General features: G+C 45.1%; 1 protein-coding gene across 1 annotated transcript in view; it reads left to right on the forward strand.

Moving 5' to 3' along the window:
- The window catches only part of LRRC14B (leucine rich repeat containing 14B), a 404,837-nt gene extending 402,116 nt beyond the window's left edge, over nucleotides 1-2,721 (forward strand). The window contains exon 4 of the transcript XR_012231161.1: nucleotides 1,653-2,721. The gene's annotated coding sequence lies outside the window, so the exon portion shown is untranslated. The remainder of the gene's footprint in view (nucleotides 1-1,652) is intronic.
- Nucleotides 2,722-8,483: the final 5,762 nt, after the last annotated feature.

Below are 8,483 nucleotides of genomic sequence, written 5' to 3' on the forward strand. Positions count from 1 at the left end.
AAGCATTATAATGGACGCTATGCTGTTAATGCTATTAAGTGAATTTTCTGTTGCTGCTGTGGTTTATGAGGCGTGAATAAACCGCAAGAACTGTATGATTTGATGGAAAATCCGTGTCGGAACTGGTTTTTGTTCGCTGCAAGCGAGAATCCCCTAAGTAAATGACAGCGCTACCCCACAGTTTGTAAGTTGTTTTTTGTTATCCCTGTTTGTCCTCCCTCTATCTGAAACTGAACCTGTTAAAAACTGAACTCCCCTTGTTTCCTCCCTCTACTAACCTACCTATGCCCGACATTGTCATTTCCGTGTGTGGTTCCACCATTACTTCCCAGCAACATGCCCGCTGTCTTGGGGTCATACTTGATTCCAAGCTTTCATTCACCCCCCACATCCGATCACTGGCTTGCTCTTGTTATCTGCACCTCAAAAACATTTCTAGAATTCTACCTTTTTCTTATTTTCAACTTTGAAAAAACTATTCTCTTACTGTTTCTCTTATTCATTCTCGTTTGGACTATTGTAACTCTCTACTAATCGGTCTCCCTCTTACCAAACTCTTCCCTCTCCAATCTGTCCTGAATGCTGCATCCAGGATCATATTCCTCACCAATCGTTATACCGATGCCTCTACCTTGTGCCAGTCCTTACACTGGTTACCCATCCACTCCAGAATTCAGTATAAACTTATTCCCCTTGCCCACAAAGCACTCCATGGCTCAGCACCACCCTACATCTCCTCCCTCGTCTCAGCCTATCACCCTACTCGTGCCCTCCGTTCTGCTAATGACCAGAGGTTAACATCCTCAATAATCAGAACCTCCCATTCCCGTCTCCTTTTCACGTGTTGCGCCAATTCTTTTGAATGCACTTCCCAGGTTAATATTATTAATCCCCAAGGGTGCCCTAAAAATGCATTTGTTCAAACTGGCCTACTGCCTCAACGCATTAACCTAAATATCCCTGTGTGGCCCAGTCAAAATTTTTACCATAACCAGGTTCCTCACATCATGTTCTCACATGCTTTATGCATGTAATAGCCCTCTGTGTGTGTACTGTTACATATTTAGACTGTTAACTGGTTCATGCAGCATTACAGGAACACCCGATTCTTACACTATGGCTGGTCTGAACAATAAAAGCAATTGTTACCATCCACCTTTTGTGTCTCCTCTTTTTCCTCATAGATTGTAAGCTTGCGAGCAGGGCCCTCATTCCTCTTGGTATCTGTTTTGAGCTATGTGTTTATTGCTATGCTGTAATGTCTGTTGTCTGTAGAAGTCCACTCTATAATGTAAAGTGCTGCGGAATATGTTGGCGCTATAGAAATACAATTATTATTATTATTACTACATGTTTATATACTAACATATCTGTCCCAGGCCTCCTGGGGAAGGGGACAGATTAGGACATTAGCAGAAGCATAGTTAGGTCGGAGACTTGAGGCTTTCTATCAGTAAGAGTATCTCCAGGACAGGGATAGTTAAGGTCCCTGGTCCAGGGACAGTGTGTGGCACCCATTCCTTACCGAAGACCATCACAGTGTGATAATTCCCCAATGTATCCGGTTCAATCTGAAACACTGACCCACAAAGCCATCCACAATCTGTCTCCTCTGTATATCTCTGAACTAATCTCCTGATATCTTCCAACAGGCAACCTCCAGTCCTCCCAAGACCTCCTTCTCTTCTCTACACTAAACAAATTCCTCACCCAATCACCTTCAAGACTTCTCCTGAGTGTCCTATGACCTATGGAACTCTGTGCCTCAACACCTTTGATTATATGGCAGAATCAGAGCCTGCAGACGGAACTTGAAAGCCCACCTCTCCAGGAAGGCTTACAGCCTGCAATGACCCTGATACCACCTCACCACCACCGAAGCTGCCGCAACCCCCTACCCTAGTTTCTCCAACCCCATTATCCTCGAGACTGTAAGCCCACAAGGGCAGGGCCCTCTTTTTTCTGTACCAGTCTGTCATTGTTAGTTTGTTCACCATGCTTTTTTTATTTGCATCCTGTATGTAACACCTTACATGGAAACAATGGTGCTCTAAACATAAATATTACTAATATTTTATTATATTACTACTTTTTCTTTTTAATACAGATTGTTATATGGAGAACAAAAACATTGAAAAAAAAAAATTGATCAAAAAAACCTGTTTTAGATTTCCCCTTTCGGTGGAAGACTGGGGCCATTCAATATTTGGGCATTCAAATCCCTACTGACACGACTGACCTATATAAACTAAATTATGTGCCCCTGTTTGAGTCGACTCTGAAACGGCTGAGGGAATACGGACGGAAGAGCATCTCATGGTTTGGCAGGATGAATTCATTTAAAATGGATGTTCTTCCCAGGTTCTTATACCTATTCCAGGCTGTCCTGATTATGCCGCCGAAGACATTCTTCCAGACCATTAGATCTGCGTTAATCCGCTTTATCTAAAAGAAACAAAACAGGGCGCATCCACTGTGTGAAACCTTTAAAACACAATTGTAATGGTGAGGCAAGGAGAGACTCACCTGATAGGGTTGTGAAACTTCGGTCACAACACCTACAAATGCAAGAAACAGCTGCTGCAGTCTGCACAGGGTCCAAAGACTTGTAAGTGAAGATGGCTTTAAGGTGCAATGATACACTGCACTGCTGTAGGTATAATTCAAGGAACTTTATTGGTGCCTACGCGTTTCCTGAGCTGTCCCAGCTCACTTCATCAGGGCATGATACAAGCATGCAATGCAGGAGTTTATATACAATCCAAAGTGTAAAAAAAAAAAAAAAAGGGGGCAGGACAAGTAACTGCCACATCATTGCCTTGCTGAGTGCGTAGGCACCAATAAATGTACTTGAATTATACCTACAGCAGCGCAGTGTATCATTGCACCTTAAAGCCATCTTCACTATCTGTGCGCCTGCACGGCTCCCTAGCCGCACCGCCTGCACGGCTCTCTAGCCGCTCCGCCTGCACGGCTCTCTAGCCGCCCAGCCTACTCCGCACTCCTGCGGCTCTGCCTATTCCACACTCCTGCCTATATCCATACCTGCACCTCCTGTGTGAACAGGTCCAAATCCTGTCCCCACATACACCACTCCCTCCTGCCTGCACCTGCTGTGTGAACAGGTCCCTACCTGTCCCTTCTCATACCATGCCCGCTTGCCCAGTGTCTCCAAGCCATGCCTGCTTGCCCAGTGTCTCCAAGCCGTGCCCGCTTGCCCAGTGTCTCCAAGCCGTGCCCGCTTGCCCAGTGTCTCCAAGCCGTGCCCGCTTGCCCAGTGTCTCAGCCGTGCCTGTCATGTCTACCTGCCTGCCTGTCTATAGCACCTGTCCAAGTGACTTGTCCCCGAGTGGGATAAGCAGCCACAGCCAGACACCACCCTGGAGTGGCATCCGACAGCTACCTGCCGCACAAGCCTGACCTCACCATCAGAGGCTCCAGTGAAGACCGAGGTAGCTGTCATAGTCACGCCCCTTCCAGGGTAGTCTGGTTTGTGGCACAGTGGGGCCACAAACCCCCCGGCTCACGCCAGTCAGCCAAGGCGTGAGCGTGACAATGCTGCAGTAGTCGTGGGGGACATGATTAGTGCATGCACAAGCATTTTGGTAGAGTGAGTATTGAGGAAAAGACGTTTTCTGGAAATATTTTTGAGCTGGAGGCGACAGGAGGTGGTGAGAGCTTGGATGTGCAGTTTGAAGGACAGGGCAGAGTCAAGGGTTACTCCAAGGCAGCGGATTACCTGGACAGGGGAAAGTATGAATTAATTTATTGTGATAGATAGATCAGGTAGGGAAGGTATGCAAGATGGAGGAAACATAATTAGTTCAGATTTGTACACATTGAGTTTGAGGAAGCGAGAGGAGAAGGAGGATATGGCCGATAGACACTCTGAGGTTCTGAAGAGCAGAGAGGTGACATCTGGGCCAGAAAGGTAGATCTGAGTGTCATCAGCATATAGATGGTACTGGAAGCCATAAAACTTTATGAGTTGTCCAAGGCCAAGGGTATAGATTGAGAAGGGGATCCTGTGACAGAGCCTTGAGGGACACCAACTGAGAGGGGGCAAGATGAAGAGGTAGTATGGGGGTAGGAAATGCTAAATGTGCATTTGGTAAGGTATGAGGAGATCCAGGATAGCGCAAGGTCTTTGACACCAAAGGAAGAGAGGATCTGTAGTAGGAGGCAGTGGTCAACGGTGTTGAAGGCAGAGGACAGGTCTAGAAGGAGGAGTATAGAGAATGGTCTGTTAGCTTTGGCTGTAAGCAAGTCATTAGTAAGTTTGGTCAGGGCAGTCTCAGTGGAATGGTGGGGACAGAATTGTAAGTTGTCGAAGACTGAGTTAGAAGCAAAGTAAGAGGAAAGTTCGGCGTGGACATGCTGCTCAAGGAGTTTGGAAGCAAATGGTAGCAAAGATATGGGGCGATAGCTGGACATAGCGCTCGGGTCAAGGGATGGCTTTTTGAGGATAGGTGCAATTGTGTCATGTTTGAAAGCAGAGGGGTAGGTGCCAGAAGTTAGTGATACGTTGAAGAGATGGGATTAGTCTAGTGGTGAGGTTGGGGAGGAGGTGGGATGGGATGGGGTCAAGTGCACAAGTGGTGAGGTGTGATTTGGAGATAAGATGGGTAAGCTCTCCTTCAGTGATTTTGGAGAGGGAAGTTATGGGGTTAGGGCATTGGTCTGGCATTCAAAGAGACTGTGGTGGTTGGACAACAAAGACTTGCCTTGTTTGGTCTATCTTATTTTTGAAGTGCGTGACAAAGTCCTCGGCCGAGATTAGGGAAGTCGGAGGGCGCAGTGGTGGGCACTGATCCCGCTGATTCTGAGAATGTTTTTTCATGCCATATTTTATTTCATGTTAGTGGTAAAATTTCTTTGATATGACTTGTGTTTATTTATGAAAAAAATGGAAATATGGCTAAAATTTTTAAAATTTTGCAATTTTAAAACTTAATCTTTATGCCCTTAAATCAGAGAGATATGTCACACAAAATAATTAACAAAATAACATTTCACACATGTCTACTTTACATCAGCACAATTTTGGAAACAAAACTTTTTGCTTAGGAACTTATAAGGGTTAATTCTCCGGTGTGGATCTGTTGGGACTTTTTTGCAAAAATAAATACATTATTCCGGGAATTAATTTGGAAGAAAAAACAGGCTAGGATTCGCTTGGAGATACTGCAGCGAGGGAAGGAGGAGGGAGGATTGGCAGTGCCAAACCCATTCATATACTTTATGGCCTCCCAGATGCAACATCTTAAGGGTTGGGGTAGAGACGGGGCGTGTGACAATGGTGGTGATATTGTGAGGGAAGGATCGGTATGGAAATATCCAGGGTGCCGGTTGGAGGTGGGAAGACGGCAGATAAATGGGGCACGATACCCCACGTTGGCTATGATTTTCAGGGTGTGGGATAGGGGTAAGTCTCTTTTGAAGATAAATGGGCCTACGGAATTGTGGCCATTGTGGCGAAATCCGGATTTGCAAGAGATCAAAAAGCTGGTGGGGTTCGGAAGATGGGAAGATAAATGGATTTATCTGGTGTCACAAATTTTGCAAAATAATACTCTTAAGAGTTTTGAACAATTGAGAACAGAATTTCACCTCCCGCACGTCTTCATTTATCAGTACTTACAGCTAAGACATGCATTGGAAAAACAGAGAAGGACAAATCCGGTGATAGTGACACATAATCAAACACTACATATGCTGCTTACATCTGAGTCTTCTAGGGGACTTATCTCTGAATTATATAAAAGATTATTGCCTGCCCATCTGGAGACATATCCACTGACTGCTGCTAAGAATAAGTGGGAACGGGACGTTGGCCCCCTGACGGAGGACCAGTGGTCCGATATTCTAGAACAGGTCCCTAAAATGGCGGTTTCTGAGTGCCAGCGGCTTTCGCAAATATATCTCATTCACAGGGTATATAAAACACCCAGCTTATTATTTAAAATGGGACTTAGGCCCAATACACAATGTGTTAGGTGTGGGCAGGATGATGCCCACTTGATGCATGTTATGTGGGAGTGCGGGCACATTGGGGATTTCTGGAGGCAGACCCTGGGATTCATAGCCCAAGTATACCATATCACAATACGACCGTCACCTCGTCTATGTTTGTTGAATTTGTGGGAGGAGGGGGTTGACCCGGACTCTGCAGTGGCCCTGGGAATAGCACGCATCCTGTATCAGGCAAGAAAGATACTTGCATATCATTGGTTGGATCCTATGCCACCAACATTGTCAGAGCTTAAAAATAAACTAAATAATGTCATCAGATTGGAAAGGGGGGCTTATTTAAAAAGAAATGCATTAAGAAAGTTTTACAAAATTTGGCAGCCATGGATGGAGTCACCGGGTCTCCCCTCGGGCGCACTGGTACGGGATGCGATGTTGGACCAGTTGCTGTTGTGCTTGCGATGAGGGGATGCTTGGGGGGTGAAAATAAAGTCTAGTGCCCTTTGTGGCGAAGTAGATTTTGAGTGGCGCGGTGGGAGGGGGCTGGGGTGGATTGGACCTGATATGCGGGGGGGGCGAAATATGATGCGGAGTGGCGCGGCTGGCGGGGATGGTTTTCCCGCTGAAATGAGGCACTGATGTATAATTTTGATTTTTGTTTATTTGTGGAGCCATGTTGTTTAGGCCTGTTTCACACTTGCTTTTTTTTGCAGCGCGTTTTTCCCGCAAAAAAACGCATTGAAAAACGCATACAAAAGCATACAACTGCTGCGTTTTTTTCAAGCATTTTTATGAGCATGCATGAAAAAAACGCAGCGTTTTTATGCGTTTGTATGCGTTTTTAGTGCGTTTTTACCGCGTTTGCGTTTTTTTCCAACATTAGGTGGCCCCTCACACTAACCCAAACCATGACTTTACTAACCCTAACCCTGACCCTAACCCTAACCCTGACCCTAACCCTAACCCTTAACCAAACCATACTTAACCCTAACCCTGACCCTAACCCTTAACCAAACCATACTTAACCCTAACCCAAACCCTAACTAACCCTAACCCTAACCCTGACCCTAACCCTGACCCTAACCCTTAACCAAACCATACTTAACCCTAACCCTGACCCTAACCCTGACCCTAACCCTAACCCTAACCCTGACCCTAACCCTTAACCAAACCATACTTAACCCTAACCCTGACCCTAACCCTGACCCTAACCCTAACCCTAACCCTGACCCTTAACCAAACCATACTTAACCCTAACCCTGACCCTAACCCTAACCCTAACCCTGACCCTAACCCTTAACCAAACCATACTTAACCCTAACCCTGACCCTAACCCTGACCCTAACCCTAACCCTGACCCTAACCCTAACCCTAACCCTTAACCAAACCATACTTAACCCTAACCCTAACCCTAACCCTGACCCTAACCCTTAACCAAACCATACTTAACCCTAACCCTAACCCTGACCCTAACCCTAACCCTGACCCTAACCCTTAACCAAACCATACTTAACTCTAACCCTGACCCTAACCCTAACCCTGACCCTAACAATAACCCTAAACCCCCTTAACTAACCCTAACTCTAACCCAAACCCCTAAATTCCATGGTTAACAAAAAAAAACGCATGTGCAAAAAAACGCATACATAAGCATGCCAATGCGCACATATGCGCACCCATAGACTTATATTGGGTGTCTTGCTGTAAAAAAACGCATTGCGCGCGCATGCGTTTTTTTGAGGCAAATCGGACGCACAAAAAATGCAACAAGTTGCATTTTGTGCGCCCGAGCGCATACCGCAAAAAAACGCATGCGCGGTAAAACGCGTACAAACGCATGTGTATGCGCACATAAGCGCATCCCATGCAAAGTATAGGAAAAAAAAACGCATGCGCTATTTAGCGCTAAATTACCGCGAAAAAAAACGCAAATGTGAAACCAGCCTTATAGGCTCAATTTTATGCAAATATCTGTGTTTTGAGATTTCTTCTTTTTATTTATTCTTACACAGGAAGAGTTTTACCCTTTAAATAATATCTGCTCTCAATGTAATTTTTACTAGCTATATAAGATGTCATATTCTTTCTGTATTGATTCCTGAATGTTTAATAAAAAAGATCTGATTCAAGGAACTTATAAGGGTTAAAAGTTGATCAGCGATTTCTCATTTTTACAACAAAATTTACAAAACCATTTTTTTTAGGGACCACATCACATTTTAAGTCACTTTGAAGGGTCAATATGACAGAAAATGCCAAAAAGTGACATCATCCTAAAAACTGCACCCCTCAAGGTGCTCAAAATCATATTCAAGAAGTGTATTAAACCTTTTTGTGCTTCACAGGAACTGAAGCATTGTGGAAGGAAAGAATTAACCCCTTCCTGACATCAGACGTACTATCCCATCCATGGGACCCGGGCCCCTATGCCCATGGACTGGATAGTACGTCTCAGCGTTAAGAACCGCCAAGTGCTTCACAGAAGTTTATAACGAAGAGCTGTGAAAATAAAA

Source organism: Dendrobates tinctorius, unplaced genomic scaffold (assembly GCF_039654945.1).
Source record: "Dendrobates tinctorius isolate UK_male_01 unplaced genomic scaffold, ASM3965494v1 ptg000006l, whole genome shotgun sequence".
In the NCBI taxonomy this organism is placed as follows: Eukaryota; Metazoa; Chordata; class Amphibia; order Anura; family Dendrobatidae; genus Dendrobates; species Dendrobates tinctorius.